At 36.9% G+C, this 22209-nt stretch overlaps 1 protein-coding gene and 1 long non-coding RNA gene across 4 annotated transcripts in view; one reads left to right on the top strand and one right to left on the bottom strand.

The window, feature by feature from the left end:
• The window catches only part of Btk29A (tyrosine-protein kinase Btk29A), a 346914-nt gene that overhangs the window by 194474 nt on the left and 130231 nt on the right, over positions 1-22209 (top strand). The gene's annotated exons all lie outside the window — the stretch shown is intronic.
• LOC138189137 (uncharacterized) lies at positions 6592-7236 on the bottom strand. Its single transcript, XR_011175928.1, has 4 exons — positions 7136-7236; positions 6860-7056; positions 6710-6786; positions 6592-6630 (listed from the first exon to the last, which is right to left on the bottom strand). It is a non-coding gene; the product is annotated as an uncharacterized LOC138189137 (long non-coding RNA).

Below are 22209 nucleotides of genomic sequence, written 5' to 3'. Positions count from 1 at the left end.
AAGCAATGCAACTGACGCGACTGAGTAAGGTACCTTAGTACTAAATAACAAATTACTGCTCAAAGAATGAGAAAGATTGTCGGCGACAAAAAGCCGATTAATAGGCTATCGGTCAGTAATCGTTGGTGACAAAAAACCGATTAATCGGCTATCGATCGGTAAAGTGTTAACACGTTGAATGACACGCCAGTTTTACAAGGTTTGACCGTGGCGCCACGATGAATTTTTTATTATATGATACATATAATGTTGAAATATTACCTACAACAGATATGCTACGGTGTACAATCATCGCTAATGAATTTATCTCACTGAGGTCACCGGTGACCCCCACGGCGCTGTAGTGCAATTTCGCTCGATTCACTTACTTTTTGCGATTGTCAATTATCTCATATTGTTTCTTCGCGTTGCTAAATAATTGTTCTATGTTGTTAGGTCCCAGGATGTACCATAAACCATAATCTATCCCTCGGTCATACTTATTCGGACCAGTAATAATCCTAAAGAACCGTCACAAGATTTAGCATTTTTTACTTTACTGTCATCGTCCTTAATTTCCATTAAACATGTTTCAAGTCGAAACGTTCCTTAGGGTTACTGTTCGTTAAGATAAAACACGGAAAAAGCGGGTTTTTCCCATGTTCGACAGCCACTGGTGGAGGGCGCACATAATAGATGTATATTTCATGTATAAATAAAACTATTTTTATATGTTTTATACTGCATTAATTTCGTCATACCATTGTAGTAATAATAACAAATTTATAATTATTGACATTTGTTCAAATAATGTATTTCTACTAATCTTGCTGCGCCGGTCACCGGTGACCCCCATGGCATTCGTGTTAATGAGACAGAGCCTTGTTCAGATTAGACAAATTACCTACGTTCGAACGATTTGCAACTGTTTTATCGGTGTGAACGTGCTTAGTTCATTTGAGATATCCATTCAAAATTTTATATTTGTCCTTATGAACTCTTGTTCAGATTAAACAAGTTATATGTGCCCGAATAAATGGAAACTGTTTTATCAACGTAAACCTGTCATTTAATTGTAGACGCTAAATATTCATTTAATCCTTAAGTAGTATATTATGAAGCGCTTTAAAATGAAATAGCTCGTTGAAAATTAACCAGTGATACCAATTCAAAGTTAAAATTCTTCAATCTTAAGCTCGTGATATTTAAAAAGGAAGGTGTATAATTATGCTCTGTGATGGACGAAATTGGCGTTTCTACGAACAATATCTTACGATATGCATTCTGGCTGAATTATTTGGAACTAGAATTCCAAAGACTATAATAAATGACTGAATTATTTCCAATTAGAATTCCAAAGACTATAAGAAATGTCAAAGAAAAAGGTGGAAGTAGAAAAGTTAAAGGAAAAAAAATAGGAAGTATTGCTCAGCAAAGAAAATCTGAAATACGTTTTAAATTCCTTTCACAGGCGACCAATCTTTCCAGTTGTTTGTCGCGAAGGTTAAGTAAGTTTACGCGTGCGCCCGATATAAAACTTTGCATCGTTTCATTTTCCTGCGACGGGATTGCAAGAAGTTTGAAACTCGTGGCAAAGTATTCCGAAAGGATCCGTACTCCTTTCACTGGCAACACGATCTTGATTTTAATTAAGCTCTAAGCGAATGCGACGCGATCAAACTTGCGACCTGTTTCCTCTCGCCAAGTCAAGCCAACCTAACCTATACTTCCTCTTTGATTCGTCGTACCGGCTTTCCGCTAGCTGCAACGTAAATTTTATTCTGAGAAATCGACTCGGTTGTTCGCTACAGAGAAACACCAACGTTACGTTGATTTATTTCCAATCGTTTGTCAAAAAGTTTCAGGAATTTTGCTCAGTTGCGCTCGCAATGTTTTCTGCAACTCCTGTTTCGCCACTAGTCACTGAAAGTTCCCGCGGCTTTTCAACTATTCCCTTTGGAAGAACGTAATGCTAATGAAAAGAATTTCTAACGCGATTCCCTACCAATGTGTGGAAAAGTTGGGCTTCGTTTTTATTTTCAAATAAATCTCATGAATGTATGAGTGAATTCATAGTGAATGTATGAGGAGTATTTGCAATAAGTATTCGCTGTGAGTCTTCCAGCAAATCTTCCGTTTAAATTGCTTTCTCTTCAAAATTTATTGTGTAATTGCACGTTAGGAAGAAATTATTTGCGTATTTTCAAACTACAATAAATGCTTCCTAACCTCTTGCAACGAGCAACCTAATATTTCAACCATCTCCTCTTGTACACAGCGACAAATGCAAAGATGTTAATGTAACTGTGTCTTCTCAATATTAATGCAAGTGTATGTCAAATTTCACGATTTCTTGTCGAGGCTGATGCTATGAAAATTATTTTTTAGTATTGCAGGAAATGAAAATCTGATGCACAGTGTTGAAATCTCAGATTTTCGTTCTTTGAAAAACAATAGTGTTAGAGTGTTAAGACTGTTTATATTTATATTTATCATTTGTCATTCTTTCTATTGCGATCACCAAAAAACTCAGATTACTTTAACGACGGTCGTTTATTTGAAAGAGAACGTTCGCAGGAATAAGCTGCATTGAAAGTTTCCTTGACCTATTTTGTGTCGTCACTTTCGGAGAAGTAACCTGTTTCGCGCGCCGTTTGCATAGCGGAAGAGGAAGTTTCCTGTGGGGAACAGTGAAAACGTCCGGCAATAAACTTCGTGGCGAGTAAACGGCTCGTTTGCGCCGACTTTTCGTATCTTGCATGACCGACAAGTCGGAAGTCACGTTAATAATGAAATTTTCCTTGCGATGTTACAAATTATGCTATGTCACGACGCGCCATAATGTTGTTTTCAGAAAATTATGAGACAAAGCCGAGCCGGGCGATGAAACGAGTTTGCGAAAGCCTGCTGGCCTGCCTTTTCGAATTCGAAGGTTCCAAGTTTCGAAAAACACAATTAATTGTACCGGGAAAGGAGAAAACTCTCACTGTGATTAAACGTTTTTCCTTTTTCTTTTTCAGATAAATTGCGATTACACGTCTGTAACAGACACTCGATTCAAAATATTCTAAACGCGGATTAATGGAATTTTTGGATTAAATTTAATGAAATATCTTTGGATAGAATGAAAATAATAAAACAGTTAACGTAGGTTATAAAGTTACATCTAACTGATGAAAGGAGAGAAGTTTTCTTGAGGAGGAAATGAGTTTGTTTAAAGGAGAATGCAAAAGACTGAAGGAATCTTTGGATTTTCACGAGCTACGTGGGTTTAAATAATAATTAGAGGATAAAGATAGCAAAAATAGATTAACGTAGTTCACAAATTTACATCTGATTGACAAAAGGTGAGAAGTTTGTTGAAAAAGAGAAAATAAGTTTTGAGGTTAGGTTGGCGTTAGGTTGGGGTTAGAGAAAATAAGTTTTGGAAAGATTATACGAAACGCACAGTACTAGATATAAAAAAAACTACGTAGAGAATTTTAGGAAATCAAAGAGCGATCATAAAAATAAAGCACGAATGACTGTAACACTTTTAAAAATGTCGAATTTGCCATGATTACGATGTAATTCCATTTCGTGTTATTCGACTATTTTCAAGATCATTCAGGTCTCGTAAACTTTCCTCGATATCGTCAAAGGTTTGAGAATCAGACTGGAAGCTGTACAAAAGAATGTAGCTCGGATCTTTATTGCTGTTTGTCGTGTTCTAGAATTCTAGAAGCTTTTACGATGTTCGTGACGACTCTCGCAGTGCGATGATATACGTGATGGATTAATCATTACATACATCTTGATTGATGACGAACATCTGCTTTGGATTCTTTACAGGATCATAGGGATAAAGGAGCATTAACCTGTTACAGGAGGAAGATAAATTATTCAAACCACGCGTCACATATTCGAATACCAGATATTCAGGAATATTCTAACTTATACAACGACAATTGTACGGCTGATTAAATATTATAGGATCTTTTTTATTTATTTAGAAATATTAGAAATTAGGGTTTCCAATGATTTTTAAACTATATGATAAGTGTATTGATCGATAGATTTATTTTCAATGGATTAAACAAGAAACGATGGTTATTTAACGTGAACTAAATACAGTAATGTGCTATAACTAAGACAACTAAATAGTTAATTCACAGTCCACAACTAATAGTTTACAACTCATCACAACTCAACAACTCAACTCCTCACTACTGGACTCCTCACCACTCAACTGTCAACTGTCAACTACTCAACTCGACTCTCAACTCACAGCTCCCCCACTCGACTGTTCAGGTGACGACCACCCAATAAAAACTGCCAGGCCCTTTTGGCCTAACGGCACTTAGGCCTTCTCGCAATATTGTTTATGGTTCACCCGGTATTTCTTAAGCCACTTGTCCACGATACTACAATACTAATACTCAATAAAGATCTTAATTGTTCTAAATATTCGTTGTTTAAGTAGAAGCTACTTTGCTTGCTTTAAACCGGTCTTAGGGAATTGCAAAACGGTCAGCAGAGACTTTTCGAGTACTTCGTGAATCTTTTACGTGCCACGCGTAACGTACCTCATATATAAAGCGTAGAAGTACACGAAAGAGGAAAATAGCAGCGACATCTCTTATCCCATCGGCCATTCATACAATCGATTGTCCCTTTTCATACTTCAATCCTCTTCGTCTTCTTCTGTTTTGTGTTCAAGTGGATCTCACTTCAAGGAAAGCTCTACATCTCCTCTAGCGTTTAGTTTTTGGTATAACGATTCCCTTTCAGCGGCTTCTTTCGTCTCTATTATAATACCACGGAACGATCTCTGACATACAGACAATGTGGACGATAAAGCGCAAATGCCGACAAGCCAAGAGGGTCGGAAAACTTCAAAAGGCCTAACGGTCATCAATATATTTCGACACCGCAGATGTTCAGTTAGCCACCGAAGAGCCAAGAGTGAAGAGTCGTTAATCGAGAGTTGTGATATCACACTACTGCATTAAGTTCAAGTTAAATAATCATTGTTTTCTGTTTAATTCACTGTAATAAATCCATCTATCAATACATTATCACATAGGATAGAAATCACTGGAAATCCTAATTTCTAACATTTCTGAATAAAGAATTTCTATAATACATTCATCCACGTGCCAGCTCTCTCTATTCCAAAATATAAAAAAAAACCTCAACATTTTTAATTTATAATCGACGACGAGCTATAAGTAAGAAATGCGTAATTAGAGAAAAAGCAGGAATTAATCACGAAATACCTTCAATCTCACAGCGGCTCTAGAAATTACTCGCATAACCTCTTATCTTTCAATGAAGCGTTTTTTCAATCAGGCTTTACGTAAATGGCACGTAATTTAACAAAATCGGACTCGATTAACCAAAATATAAATGCTACAATAAACGGTGTGCCACGTTTGTTCTATCCACTGTGTGTTGCTTTAGCGTTAAAATTATCGATATATCGGGCTCAAGAGTGGTTCAACGTCTTGCCAGTGCTGGGAATATGAGAAAGGCCCGTTCAAATTTGATAAATAAAACATCGTAGCGCGATATAACGCGGAACGTGGAGCTCATATGCTTCTGCTTGGATATCGTCTGGACGGAGCGGTATTTTATTCGAGACACGTGACTCTGTAGCCATCAGAGTCGCAAATACATATCCCGGGCAAAGTCCTAGGAATGCCAGGCTTTCGGTGTCCCGCCGAGGGATAAGGGCTGTCTACGTGTCCGCGGTGGTCGAGTGAAAGTCGTGTGGACGGCCGAAGCAGGCTCGTGACCATGGCACAAAGGGGTAGAAACACGACTGTGTGTCGTCGAGTTGCGTTTACCGAAGCTGAAGTTAAATTACGCGTGAGACGCTTTGACTCGTGCTGCAGCGGCCCGTGTCACGTTTCTTGTATCAAACAATGAGGAGAAAGCAAGAAGAAACCAAGAAATGAAAGAAAGAAATGGACAGATAGCGCAGGCACAGGAAGAGGCCTGAGAGAAAAGAAAGAAACGAGGGAAGAAAAAGATGAGAGCAGGCACAAACAGATTGAAGAACCTAGAGAGACAGACAGACAGACAGATAGACACAGAATACAGAGAAAGAAAGACAGAGGATGAAACAGGAGAAAAAGCAGGACGACCAGCCACAAAAGTTAGAAGCCTGGGCAAAATTCTTTGTCGGATCTTAAGCATTGTCGCCGGTGCATCTGGCTTTTTCAACGCGCGAGATAACGAACAGACACTACGGTTCTCCGTGCATTGTCAGCACAAGCCAAGCTTATATAACGTAAATACGATACGCGAAGAATGGCAAGAGACGCGCGCGACTAACAGCGAAGGCAAAGGTAAAGGATGGAGAAGCTTCGGAGTCAAACGGACAGAATGAAGAAGGTGCACGCGAGCTTTCGCGCGTGCTGCGTGAAAGAGACACGATAGTGACGGCAATGTTATTCCAGCAGGTGTATCTGGGTGATTCAGCGGGATGGTCGCATTGGTCTACTTGGATAACGAGAATTCTGAAGAGCTGCATACATATTAAATCTGCTCTCTGGTAAAATCAATTATTTCAGGATATTCTTGGAGGAGTTGTCAGTTACTGTTTCTTCTACTGCTTCATTATTTGTGTAATAACGTAAATCCTTGGGGTAAATAAGACGATCGATTCTGTAAAATCGAGTTTATTTTAGGAATAAATTAAATTATATACAATAACCATTAATAACAAATCTACTAGAAATTTTACCTGTCGAATCGAGAATCGATTTCCTAAGTCCTAAATTACCGTTCCTCTTTCGTGATCTAACCTATTTAGTAAAATGACTGCCAGTAAAACAAAGCATAAGTAAATATGTCGATTAGCAGGTAGTTTGAATTCTATAAAATTTACACCTACCCTCCTTGTGTTGACAATTCCAGTGGAAAAATGTAATTTACTTCATCTTCTGATTTTATTATAAATTCTACACGTTCTATTCTTTCGTCTTTTGTATTTTCATTCATGGAGGTGCGGAGGATAACGTTCAACGGTATGGCGTAGAGAAAATCGATTTGTAATAACGTACATCCTTGGAGCAATTAAGACGATGGATTCTGGAAAATCGAGTTTATTTTAGGAATAAATTAAATTACATACAATAACCATTAATAACAAATCTACTAAAAATTTTACCTGTCGAATCGAGAATCGATTTCCTAAGTCCTAAATTACCGTTCCTCTCTCGTGATCTAACCTATTAAGTAAAATGACTGCCGGTAAAACAAAGCATAAGTAAATATGTCGATTAGCAGGTAGTTTGAATTATATAGAATTTACACCTACCCTATCCTTGTGTTGACAATTCCAGTGGAAAAATGTAATTCACTTCATCTTCTGATTTTATTATAAATTCTACACGTTGTTCTATTCTTTCGTCTTTTGTATTTTCATTCATGGAGGTGCGGAGGATAACGTTCAACGGTATGGCGTAGAGAAAATCGATTTGTAATAACGTACATGCTTGGAGCAATTAAGACGATGGATTCTGGAAAATCGAGTTTATTTTAGGAATAAATTAAATTACATACAATAACCATTAATAACAAATCTACTAAAAATTTTACCTGTCGAATCGAGAATCGATTTCCTAAGTCCTAAATTACCGTTCCTCTCTCGTGATCTAACCTATTAAGTAAAATGACTGCCGGTAAAACAAAGCATAAGTAAATATGTCGATTAGCAGGTAGTTTGAATTATATAGAATTTACACCTACCCTATCCTTGTGTTGACAATTCCAGTGGAAAAATGTAATTCACTTCATCTTCTGATTTTATTATAAATTCTACACGTTGTTCTATTCTTTCGTCTTTTGTATTTTCATTCATGGAGGTGCGGAGGATAACGTTCAACGGTATGGCGTAGAGAAAATCGATTTGTAATAACGTACATGCTTGGAGCAATTAAGACGATGGATTCTGGAAAATCGAGTTTATTTTAGGAATAAATTAAATTACATACAATAACCATTAATAACAAATCTACTAGAAATTTTACCTGTCGAATCGAGAATCGATTTCCTAAGTCCTAAATTACCGTTCCTCTCTCGTGATCTAACCTATTTAGTAAAATGACTGCCGGTAAAACAAAGCATAAGTAAATATGTCGATTAGCAGGTAGTTTGAATTATATAGAATTTACACCTACCCTATCCTTGTGTTGACAATTCCAGTGGAAAAATGTAATTCACTTCATCTTCTGATTTTATTATAAATTCTACACGTTGTTCTATTCTTTCGTCTTTTGTATTTTCATTCATGGAGGTGCGGAGGATAACGTTCAACGGTATGGCGTAGAGAAAATCGATTTGTAATAACGTAAATCCTTGGGGCAATTAAGACGATGGATTCTGGAAAATCGAGTTTATTTTGGAAATAAATTGAATTATATACAATAACCATTAATAACAAATCTACTAGAAATTTTACCTGTCGAATCGAGAATCGATTTCCTAATTCCTAAATTACGTCTTATTCAGTAAAATGGCTGCCGGTAAAACAAAGCAAAAGTAAATATGTCTATTGGCGGGTAGTTTGAATTCTATAGAATTTGCATATGTATGTCTTTGCAGAAGTTGCTTATACAGTGCTGGGGAAGATAATTAAAAAGTTATTACTATAAACGGTTCGCATCAGGGAAAGAACCAGGAAATCTATTAAATAAAAGAATTGTACAAATAAACTGTTTTGCACAGTGTAACTAAAAACATTCAGGATAACTTGAATTATCTATTAATTTTTCGCGATTTTTCTACACCAAACAATTTTATTATCTTGTTTACTTTGTTACAAATGGTTTAATTCTGGACTGTATCCTACGGTTTATTTTTTTTTAAATAGGTCAAAAACAGTTTTCTGTCTAAAAAATGCTAAAGAATATTCCTTAAAGCTTATTCAATCGAGCAATAGTTAACCAGGCGAATATAGTTAGCAACGACAGTAGGTTATGCGAGTTATCGTAGATGAGGTGGTTAACGCGATCATTGGCTACGAAGGAATTAATAATGGGTCGAGATTAATTGCGTGCTACGCAGATAATCGATGGCCGATGTCCGAGTGCATCTTACGCGTGTTGGCAATTTAATTAGTGGGACATGTTCCCTCCTGTCTGATTATCATAATGATGGAAGGGGCTTCGGTAAATTATCGTAATGCGATTCGACTGTGCGCACCACACATCCGCCATTTTATATCCTTTAATTTCATTTCCCTTTTGAAATTTCTTCATTGTTATTTACGTTATCCAATTGAAAAAAAATTCTTACTTCGAAATATGTACATACTAATCTATCGAATTATAGAGAGGAACTTGATAGTTGAAGAGAAATAACGTTTAAGACTTTTTCAAAATCGCTTTTAATCTACATAATAATAAATCTCTTTATCAAATGTACATACGAACAAAAATAGACTATGGGAACAAAGTAATTGAAATAAACGAACAAATAAGATCACATATTAGGTTGGCAACTAAGTGATTGCGTATTTTGTCATTAGGTGGTATTGACAAAACCCGCAATCATTTAGTTGCCAAACCATATAGTTTGCAGAATAAAATACTGAGCGATGATGCGAAAGAGAAACCCAATTTCTCTAACAATAAAAAAATACGTACTTTCACTTTTTATTTGACTATTCCGAACTATGTTGCAACTACTCTACCACGCGTCGATGGAATATAAAAGACGAGATTGAAATTTTGTTATAAGTTAGCGGGCTCGTAATTAGCTTAAAATTCTATCCTAACCTCAACATGTCTTCATTATAGAAATATCTTAATTACACCTGCAGATTCACGTTGATGACGATGATAAAATTGATTGCAGTCGAATTTACCTTGAATTTTCGTTTATCAATCTCTCGAAGAGGATTCGTCGATTTGTTCAAGGCGAAAAAGATTGACTGGCAGATTACGAACGTCATTAAGTTTTCTGTCGGCATCGATGGCGCGCACGGATCAATCGTCATTGAATTATTGGCCGAGGCCTCGGTATAATACACCAAGAGAATCCCGGCACTTCGACAGGCTATTTTGCGAGATTCGAATTTCCCTGCCGGCGATCGTCATTATAACGCACTTAACATCGCATCGCATCGATTAATTGCGCCCTCTCGCACATCCATCGTGCGGCCATTTGTCGTCTGCTATCCTTCTTCTCGCGTTCACATGTGACACGAAACATCACGCGTGTCGTGCATCGTCGTGTTTTTGCTAATGTGCTAAAATTCTTGATGGATTGATTTTCTTATCATTTCTTTGAAACTCAAACGATACGTCATTTGGTATGTTATCTATATGCGGTTGAATTTTCAGAAAACCTAGCCTTGCCGAGATGCAGATATTCATCTTTAAGGTTGAGATTTTAACGTGTAATGTTGGGTTGGCAACTAAGTGATAGCGAGTTTTGTCAATACCACCTAATGACAAAACCCGCAATCACTTAGTTGCCAACCCAATAGTAAGCAGTTGGAAAAATGATTTTTTGATTAATTACGGAAAAACCGTTTTCACGCGGTTGTTGAAAAACTAACGTGTCATGCAAACGGGTTAAAAGAATCTCTTAAAAAAAAAAATTCAGCTGAGACCTGGCTGCTTTTGAATAAAAGTAACGCGAATTATGTAATGTTGGTAATTGTCCAACTTGTCGTATACATTACAATGTGAAGTTGCAATTCTGTTTATTTCCCAGTTGTTTGTTAGCGTACGCGCGTAAAAAGTACAAACAGCGAAGAAATTTCTTCACGGCGGGAGAATCTGAGACTCGCGTGAAAATTATTGACTTTCGAGTTTTAGCGTGTTTTACTTTTGAGCGACGTTGTCGTGCTACAAAATCGTTGCAATTTTTTTAAGAGAATTCACAAATTTCACAGAATTTCGGAAGTTCAACATTACGCAAGCCGCACATAATAAGAAAAAATATATCAAAATATTCAGAGTGTAATGGTTCCTATAATACTTGGCGGATATACAGGCTGGTTGGTAACTGGTGGTACAATCGGAAAGGGGGTGATTCTACGCGAAAAAAGAAGTCGAAAATATAGAATAGAAATATTTTTTTTAATTTTTTTTTTTTTAATTTTTCCATCGAGACAACGATTTACAATGAGATCCGTTATAACGAGACGTGATAAAGTGCACGCGTACCGAGTGAAAATTCAAAGTCGATTTTCTCGAAAACAAAGCCTCAAACGAAAAATTTTTATTCTTTATTTTCGACTTCTTTTTTAGCGTAGAATCATCCCCTTTCCGCTTGTACCACCAGTTACCCACCACCCTGTATAAAACGATTATCTACCGAGATTCTAAATGTAATATTTTTTTAAATTATAGAAACTCTTTGATCATAAGCCTAGAGAATGTAACAACGTTAAACGCAACTTCTACATTGTAGGTATTTAGGTTTTATAAAAGTTTCAATAACAAAGAGATAATATTTTGTGGCTTATTGTTGGTTCGTTTTACCGATGTTTCAATCGAGTATGTGCAAAGACACGCATACATAGTATAGGATTTTTTTATTTATTTATAAATATTAGAGATTAGGGTTTCCAATGATTTCTATCCTATATGATAAGTTTATTCATCGATAGATTTATTTACAATAGATTAAACAGGAAACGATGGTTATTTAACGTGAATTAAATACAGTAATGTGATATAACTAAGACAACTAAATAGTTAATTCAAAACTCACAACTATTGTAATAATTTACAACTCATAACAACTCGGCAACTCAATTCCCCACTCCTCACAACTCGACTCCCCACCACTCGACTGTCAACTCACAACTTGAATCCTTACAACACAACTCTTCACTCACGACTCTCACAACTCGACTCTCAACTCACAACTACCTCAACTCGACTCTTCACTCACGACTCTCACAACTCGACTCCTCACCACTTGACACTCAGCTCACGATTACTCCACTCGACTGTCAACTCACGACTACTCCATGGTTCACCCCATATTCCTTACGCCATTTGTCCACGATACTACACTATTATTATTGGCGATGTCACAAATTAGACAACGATAGTAGCTTTTGCATACTTCGCTATTCCAGATATCCTACACTTATCCACAATTAATTCTTATCCACAATTCTTTATCCACAATTTAATTTCAAATTAATAACAAAGTTAATTAATAACAAAATTCAGTATAACCATAATCGAGATGCTATTCGAAATTTTCAACCAATACGTCAATGCATCGAAGAATTCTTTTAAACGAGTCACAAAAATCTTCACGAAAGTTTAGTTTATTTATTCTGTAGTAAAAACGGTGTCAAAAAGAAACAGATCAATGTGCCTCACTTACCCGGAACTGCGAAAGACTACACTTTGAGGACAGAAATAATTTTAATATCGTCGGAATCCCGGTATATTTTTATCCGACTAGATTCGCCTCTCTTCGAACTTCCTGAACCGGACTGGCTCTTCCCCTTCCACCCGTTTTTGCTCGATTTGTCTCAGTCCTTTCCTGACGATAGGTTGCGCCACGCCACGCCGGTAATGGATGTCTAGCCGGTTTGATCTAACTGCGGATTGATCGCAATGTCCCCCGCGGAGGCGGAGGTTAATCTGATTTAATTCATAATCCTAGATAAGCCTTTTATCACTCGTTTACCGGTTAATTGGACGACACGGGTCAGCCAGCAAGTAGCACGTGCTCCATTGTAAATAGATCCTCTGCAACATTTACTTTTTGCTTGAAAATGGTTATGTCGATGGTCGTTGAGACGAAAATGTTCCAATGATTTTTAATAAACTGCTGTTGCTATAAAAGTTTATTTATTTCTACGTTCATTTTCAGTTGTTTCATTGTCGTAGGATATTATGGATAGGCCGTGGATGTTTATGCAAAGAAAAAATATTTTTCCGAGGGCAATTAAAAATGCAAACGAAGTAGAGATTTATTTCGCGCGTTAAATATTATCACGAGGACCATACTTGGAATATTTCACACATTTCATGCGACTACTAATTCATTACAAGCGACCTGCGCACTTTTGCGCTTTTAAATTTCCCATAAACGGCGAGATTTAACAAACTTTCGTAGTCTAATTACAAATAACTGCAGTTGCTTTGAAAATTATAGGTTTTGCGTAACATCGTCAATATGGGATTTTCGTTCAACCGATGATAAGACAAAATATAGAATTTCACTTGGCAACAGTAAGTTTTCGAATAGATTCACTGTCCGACCATAGAAAAATTGCTATATCGGAAAACGAAATTGATCGCCACCATTTATAAATAAACTATCGCTACCGCATTTTTCGCTTGTATGTAAAATATTGCGAACGTACGCGTGCAAAAACTCGCGGTTTGTCAGCCGGTTGACGGAGGAAAACAGTTGCAAACCAAACAGTTGATTACAAAGTGCACTGTATTAATTTATTGCATGCTGAACCATGAAAGCCTCTTATGAACAATCAAAAAATATTTCCCGGAACAAATCCACCACTTGTTCAAATCATACCTAAGCAACAGAACTTTTGTAGTAAAAATAAAGGATGTATATTCTGAAGTAAAAGACATTACGGCAGGGCTACCACAAGGAGGCGTCTTAGGGACAATATTATACACACTATACACAGCCAACATAACGACAACTACCAACAGCAAAATAGTGACATTCGCGGACGACACGTTTGTACTAGTCAGGCACACTAATGCAGAAACAGCAGTCACATTGCTACAAGAGCACATCAGAAAAATAGAAAAATGGTTACAAGATACGTTACATTGTACTATATCTTTTTATCAAATATTTTTGTCGAAATCTAAACTCTGCTGTGCTACACGTTGCTTTTGCGTAGTCCAGTATTTGTGTGCAGACATCGTAACCGCACTCTGTGGAAAATCATTTTGTTGGGTCTGGAGATTTTGCAAAATATCGCCTCTTCTGTCGATATTGGAAATCTGACTCGCGTTTAACGCGTACATTAATCACGTATTACCACGCCTGCTGCTTGTATTTCGCCACACGGTAGAAATTGGTGCACTGGCTTTTAACGCACGTTCTAATAGGAACATGGAAATATGTCGATGATGATTCGCAATCGTTTTATGCAAGACTAACATAACCTAATCTTCGTTTGTAGTTACGCAAAAGTATTTGGTTGTTTATCACATATTTTAAATAACATATCACATTACGAACTGTTACTCAGCGAGATTCATACAAATTTGAAAGTGCACGTGTATAATCCTACGCTTCAATGATTCCGGTTACAACTCACGATTTATCACTTTGCAAATGCAAAGCGTTGTTCGCGATAAGATTTCACGACATGCCGCAGCCAGCTATTCCCAGTTTACGGTCTCCAACACAACGGTTTCAATTTCGATTCGTAGACTCGCCGCGTCTTCTGTGCGCCAACCGTCGACTTTTCCCTTTGCCCATCCACCCATTCAACTTTCCCTTTTGATCGCGTAAAACGTTGACAACTGTCGTCTCGTCTATCTGCATGCATCGCGGATGCTTTTTCAATTTCTCGCTGTATACTCTTTAAAGTTCTTTAAATCTCGAGTCTCATATGTGAGCACGCAGCATGTATTCAGACAAAGTATATCACATGCGATCATTATACGAGGCTGGAGAAGTTTCTTCGTAATTTTCCTTCTTTTCTTCATCGCTTAAGACCCGTTACTTTTCTGTATTTTATAATGTTAATACCACTCGTGATTATTCGACTGATATGTACAGTGGCTGACGAAAGTATTCGAACGCTTACACTTACAAATTTCAATTAGTAAAATGAGGTGTAATAAACTAATTTCTTAAAACAATTTGGTATTTTCACACAAAAGTATTCGAACGCTGTAACACTGTCGATAGTTTTTCATCTTCGTTTGCACCGAATGTAAACATCATTGCTAAATAAAAATATTGGTACGTTGATGTTAGGATGTCGCTTCAGAACAGACCGAAGGCGAATCGATGTTTTTTAGAACTCGCTGCTTGACGACAACTATGCGCTTATCGCTACATTGTGTATATCTCGCCGGTCATGTAGGACGATCTGTCTGCGACACTGTAGTACCAAGAGAGATGGTTAGAAACACGGCCTGTAGTAAGCCTCGGGGAGTAACAGACAGTAACGTAAAAGTAAAACGTAAAAGTAAAATACCAAAAAGTGTGAAACAAAAAAGTGTGAAAGAGAAATAATATTCCAACTACATGAGAACGGTAAATCATATAACGAGATTGCCGGAATTGTGAACAGAGGTAAGTCCACGATACATTATATCATAAAAAGTGAAAGAATGAAGAAACATTTGTAAACAAAGCTCGATCAGGTCGACCAAAGAAATTGACTGGAAGATAGGAGAAAGTTATCATTCGCGAATTAAAAAAAAATCCTACTATATCCGCTCCTTAACTCGCAAGTATGGTAGCTGACATGTTTCATAAAGAAGTTCACCTGGAATTATGTCGACGAATCTTACGAAACAATGATTTTCACGGCAGAGTACCGCGAAACGAGCCATATATTAATGTGGTAAATCATAAAAAAAATTGACTTTTGCAGAAACCTATATTAATAAAGACAATTCTTTTTGGGACAAAGTCATCTTTTCGGACGAGTCAAAGTTTAAGATTTTGGTTCGGATTGGAAATACGGAATTGGAAATTCGACTTTTACATCAAACAGTGAAACACGAAGGTAGATCGGTTATGGTGTGGGGGTGCATGGCTGCCAGTGGCACCGGAAATTTGATATTTATTGATGGAATACTTGATAAATATAAGTATTTAAATATTTAAAAAAATAACCTTAAAGAAAGTGCCCGTAAATTAGGATTATTGGAAGATTTCCACTTCCAACAAGATAATGATCCTAAGCATACTGCTAGAATTGCGAAAGAATGGATCGTATATAACACACCACGCATGCTAATTACTCCACCGCAAAGTCCAGACATAAATCCGATTGAAAATTTATGGGCTGAAATTGGAAAAAGATTAAATAAATTTCAGATAACCACAAAGCAAGTATTGAAAGATAAAATTATAGAAATATGGAACTCCGTTGAGTGTAGTTTTACAAAATCATTGATTTACAGTATGGAACGTCGACTGAGACACACTCACTGCTAAAGGTAGTCCAACAAAATATTAATATTAAATAATTTAATAATATATGTAGCGTTCAAATACTTCTGTCAGTCACTTACAATGCGTGTTTCTAATAAATGTATCAGTTCCCACCTACGTTGTTGAATCCTTTTCAAATTTTGCTGACATAACCTCAAAACTTCCATCGTCCTACTGACATCTGCTTGTCTAAGCAAATTACTTTAATGTACATCATTTCCGCCATTCAAGTTTGCATATGTAAGCGTTCGAATACTTTCGTCAGCCATTATATATCTCTTGAATAATTCAAATTTAATACATTTGGTTCATAGCTGTAACAAAGTAATCGTATGAGCGAGCAACTCATATCCCACGTGGTCCTAAAAGTCTATGACGAATATTGCTTAGAATTTCAAGTCTCTGCGAATGAAACAACATTTCGTAACCTCAAAATTCCACTTTTTAGTGAAAAAGGAAAATTAATAACTGCCAGATCGATGTGAGTCCTACATTAATATTAATATACTGTTACTACATGCTAATGTATCTAATATATTTTAATTTATTCATTGTATCTCTTGACATATATTTATTTGTATCCATTCATCCATTCAAACCATCCATCTTACATAGAATATCTGTTTCTTGTTTCAGGTGAGTGAATCCATTGCTTGTCAAGGTAGCGTCGATCCATTAAGGTTTAAGTAAGTTCTATCCTCGCGTTACTAAAGTCGATCACTTTTGCAATCTGCCGTTATCACGGCTAACGGGACAAGTACAGTTAACCGATAATCTCGAAGACTGGCTGGAACCTTGGCAAAGAAACCGGTCTCTCGCGCCAATGTCCCTCGCTCCGCCTCGATCAAGACATTATCGATAAAGACATTGCCTCGATCGGTTGTCCTCGCTCGTGCGTTCTTGTTAAGCTCCGAGAAACACGTCCATTCGCCACACAATGTATTGAACCTGAGGATCGTTTCGTGTCCAAGGCTTAAGACGCTCGAGGATCAACAACATCCTATTGCTTCTGTACAAGGTGTTCCCTATTGCAAGGAGACTGGAAGCTCTGAAGCGGTTGGAACAAACTTTGAGGCTGTTGTAGATCAGGTCCTTTTTCACTATTTTGCAGCCCATAAAATGGACATTTTTCTAAAGAACAAAAAGGATACCTTTTTAAAGAGCTTAAGTTAAGCATTTGCTTTATTTAGTAATCCTCTGGTATCTGCTTTGGTTTTAAAACACATAGATATAGAGCGATACAATTAAGGTGATTCTACATGAGAAAATAAATTGAAAATGTAGATTAGAATTTTTTTTACAAGATATTACCATGGAGAATATTAACTTGAAATATTTGTCTGTACTTAATTGTGTCTCAACTTAGCAGAGAACTTGATGTTAATTAATATCTGTACTTATTTCCGCTTGTTTTGTTTCAGTTTGTGTTTATCTTGTTAGAGAACACACGATGAATCGGAATATTTCAGTTTTCTGGTCACTTACTTTATGAAATACTCGAGCAATCTTTCCTTTCAATTGTTCAAAACTTGTAATTTCTTCAGAGTACAATTCGTTCATTGTCTAGCAGACAATTGTTTCAAGTAAATTTTCCCAAAATCCAGAAGATGTTATTCTACATTTTTTATTTTTCTGGTTCTTTATTTTTCCACGTAGAATAACTTTTTTTTTGGTCGCGCTCAATTGGTTACAAGACACCCTGTATAACAGTTTTTCAAACCTGATCATTTCAATGGCAAACGTATTTTACAACGCACGTAATATTTGAGCGTGTGTTTCCTTTGTTCAATTTGTCAAAGCGGATCGGTAAAATGTCCGCTTGTCCTTGATAGGCTTATGGCGATTTGGTCGACGTTTATTAACGCGATAAAGCGTATTAAATTGTTTATTCGCGAAGGTAGAAGGATCGTGGCTAAGGTTCTGATCCAGAAAGCCGTGAAAGTGGAAAAACGAGAAAGATAAGGATTTGTCGAGTGGGAGAATGGAAGGACGCAAAATCACGACACGACGTACGAGATGTGGGAGTAGAGTGAAGGTTTTCGTTTCTTTTTCAAAGTAAACTGCATGACGTTTCGTTGGAATGTAGCAATCGAGATTTCGTCTAAAGTCTGTTGCAATATTCTCAAATATACAATGAGATCTTCTACTTTCTGCGTACTCGCTTATTTTTATTCTTCAAAATCACTTTAGACTTAAATCTTATCTTCTTAAATCTAAAGATGTCGAGGGTTGTTCAGAGAATCCAGAATATAGAGATCCGTGCTTTTTTTAATTATTTAATTTGTACTTTACAATTTGTTCAACTGGACATTTGGTAAATTTTTCTACCTTTATTGCTAAATAATAAAAGGTGGATGGCTACCCCCAGCGGGATACCATCTTCGAGTTTGACTATTTTATTTCTTCAGTGAGGTCAGTGGGCTGTTTTCTTTTTAGTCTTCTTTCTATCAGAGTTTTGCTCGCTTCAGCAGCCAGCTGGTTTGGATGTGTTGCCGTTCTTTCATTGTATTTTTCTGCGTACCTGCCGATTTCTTCTTTCACCGTCGGTATTTTTAAGTCTTTGCGTATATCCTCGTTTTTGACATACCAGAGGGCGTTCACTATTGTTCTCAGTATCTTCGACTGTAGCTACTCTAGTTTATCTATGTGGCTCATTGCTGCTGTCCCCCATAGTGGCATTCCGCACGTCCAAATTGGTTTTATTATCGTTTTGTATATTTTTAGTTTATTTTCTATGCTGAGTTTAGAACTTCGACTAGTTAACCAGTACATTTGTCTTCTTTTTATCCGTATTTTGTCTATAATTGATTTAGTATGTTGCTTCCGTGTAAGTTGTGTGTCTAAGTAGAGTCCTAGGTATTTAACTTGCCTCCTTTGTGTTATGTGCGTGCCATTCAATTGGATATCTGATGGTTTCTATTTTCTTAGTGTAAATGTAATATAGTTGCATTTACTGGGGTTTGCTTTTATTTGTTTATCTCGTAGCCATTTTTCTATTCTTCTAATGTGCTCTTGTGGTAATGTTACTGCTGTTTCTGCATTAGTGTGCCTAGTGTGCCATGTGGCTAATACAGTCATGTCGTCCGCGAAAGTCAGTATTTTACTGTTGGTAGTTGTTGGTATGTTGGCTATGTATAGTGTATGTAATATTGGTCCTAAGACGCCTCCTTGCGGTAGTCCTGCCTTGATGTCTTTTACTATACATCCTTTATTTTTACTACAAAGGTTCTACTGCTTAGGCATGATTTGAGCAAGTGGTGGATTTGTTCCGGGAAGTGTTTTTTGATTGTTTGTAGGAGGCTTTCATGGTTCACTTTGTCAAATGCTAATCATCTGCTATTGGACAAATTATCGCTTGCATTCAAGTTGCCAAAAAGTTTCCGACTGAGTCGAATGTGAAGCAATGTTATTCTATTTTACCGACAAGACAAATTCAAAAAATGATAAAACTTTGCGTAATCTTATCCGTAATTCTAACACAAAAGTCACTTACAGATGTAAAAACGGGAGTTACCAAAATTTTATTTACACATTTTGGTTAGTAAACACAATAGAACAATACAAGTTTAAAACCTCATTTTAGATATCTTTCATGGATCTTCAGATATTTCACAAATAGGGGAATTCTAAATTTTTCCCGAAGGAAATAATTCCACTCCTTAAAACCGAATTATGGCACCAAAGAAAAATAGGGTTGTATTGTACGAATGACATACTTGTACGCAAAGTTTCGTAATGTTTTGCATTTCCGAGTTGCCTAATCTTCCTTGTGAGTGAACAATTTTAAAGAAACAAGATCATAGTAATTTCAGGCAGCGATTAAATTGTTATAATATGCATATTATTTTTATTACGGATTTGTTATCTTCGTATGATAAACAAGGAAAAGAAAAATGTCTATATTTACTGATATTTTTATCGATGCACAATTCCAATCTCTCCAAAGATATTCCAATAAAAATTCCTACATATCAATTTTCCATTGCATCCTCGCTTAACGTTCCACTTCTCCTTACTATCACCATTTCTCGTAGAAGATATCCATGTTAGGAATCTTCCGTGCATCTTTATATTTCTGAAACGAATAAACGCTGCCAATCGCGTTTTTAACAATTTAAATCATATATTCCGATGCAAGATATTCGTAAGAATAAAATGTCGTACAGTTGGCAACTAAGTGATTGCTGTTGTCATTAGGTGGTAATGACAAAATCCGCAATCACTTAATTTCCAACTCAATATATTCTTTTTTCTATATTCTTTGGCCTTGTGAGTACATATTTCTTGAGCTGATAACTCTTAAATCTATTTCATTTATAAATGTGTATGTTGTTCAAGTAGTCGCTTGTTTCTCATTCGGCTGTTGCCAACTCTTCTCAAGTTGTAATATTCGTAAGGGGGAGGGGTGTTCGGAATGTATTTAATTCAACAGTAAACCCATAATAAGAATGAAAGGAAAGTAGACAGGAAGAAAAGACGAGAAACAAAGAAAACGGTCTAGTTTATTATCACAAAACGCAATTAGATTAAAATAACTGAAGTAACAAAAGGGGTTAAGCTTCCATTAAATGCAGAGGGCAGCAGCGGAAACAGCATACGAACACGTACAACGATCAACGTAACGATTAAATTCATTTATCGAGTCGATTCGAGGCTCAGAACCAATTATTTCCTCTGCGGTTGATCCTCATAGAAAAAGTTGATTCTGTATCCGTCCAATTCAATGTTCGTACGTTCCTCAGGAACGAATCAATGACGAATATGAAGGATATGGCCGACAATGCTCTAGAAACCTCCATGGAAACTATCATAATAATAAAAAAAAGAAAAAAAGCAATTCAAAGTAAAAATTCCCTTTGCAAAAAGATAAAAATTCGCAAAGCGAGAACTATCTTTTTTCCCTTGTCCCTGTGCCGCCCCACTAATAATCTTGTTGCCAGCTTCTACGAAGAAGCCCAGAAACCTATTCGTTTGCCTTGAGAACCGAAATTATCGTCTGTGCAGCAGCTAAACACAGAAGCCAAGCGCATCATTATCACGCTAAGTGGAGGGATGAAAAGTTGGCGGCGCACGCGTGTCACGGTGTCATCGACGCACCTCTGCACGAGTACACAAATAGCTCATTATGACTGCAGCCTGCACTTGCACCCGTCGTGCGCACAACGTAATTCGGGTTAATGATCGTGTGTACGCTCGTGCTCTCGTACTTGTACGCGAAGCAGCACTCGACAACTTGGCCCGGACCAGGCATTCCACTCTCTGGCCATTAGCAAGTGTAATGCCGGTCGTGGCAGCACCACGTTTCTTTGCAACTATCTCATAGTGGCAACTAAGTGACTGCGGATTTGTCAATACCACCTAACGTCAAAATCCGCAATCACTTAGTTGCCAACCCAATATATTACAGACGAACTATGCCACAATTTTTACTGCGAATATTTCACGTTTCAGTGAACCGTAGCAACAACTACTCGTTTACAGTGAATATTTAGCAGCGCCTTAAGAAGCGAAATAATTTGTGCGCGAGAAAAGCTACTACATATACACGTATTTATGTATTAATGGACATATTTTTGGCCATATTAATGGACATATGGCCAGCGAAATTGGCGTGTGTTTACGGAACGTGAAATGTTCGTTGTAAATATCAGGTTGGCAACTAAGCGATTGCGGATTTTATCATTTGATGGTATTGACAAAATCTACAACCACTTAGTTGCCAACCTAATAATTTCAATCCTCCTTTGCTTCCATTGCTTCTCCCCTAGTCATCTCGGTTCGTCCCTATCATTCGTTCTCCTTTGGCAATGTTTTATAGCTGTTTTTTTCCTCTTCTTTGTTGGTTGGACGATGAGTCATTGGGGACTTTGACGAAGCTGATTAGAAATATGATAGTTTGAGGAGGTGGGGGTGATGGTAAAGTGGGGATGAGTGCGATGGTCCTTACGATTGCAGCTTCTTTTGTTATCTTTTTAACAAGAGTCTGGTAATAATTGTTAAGAATTATGTGTCTCGTTTGTAGAATTAATGGTAACTTTTATTCTTAATAAACTAACGTTTATTCTTACTACGCTGTTTTGATTGTCTATGTAGTTTTAT

This window comes from Bombus flavifrons, chromosome 18, assembly GCF_040668555.2.
Source record: "Bombus flavifrons isolate JBK064 chromosome 18, iyBomFlav1_principal, whole genome shotgun sequence".
NCBI classification, from domain to species: Eukaryota; Metazoa; Arthropoda; class Insecta; order Hymenoptera; family Apidae; genus Bombus; species Bombus flavifrons.
The sequence above is the reverse complement of the archived record's forward strand: the minus strand, read 5'-3'. Positions and strand labels throughout refer to the sequence as shown.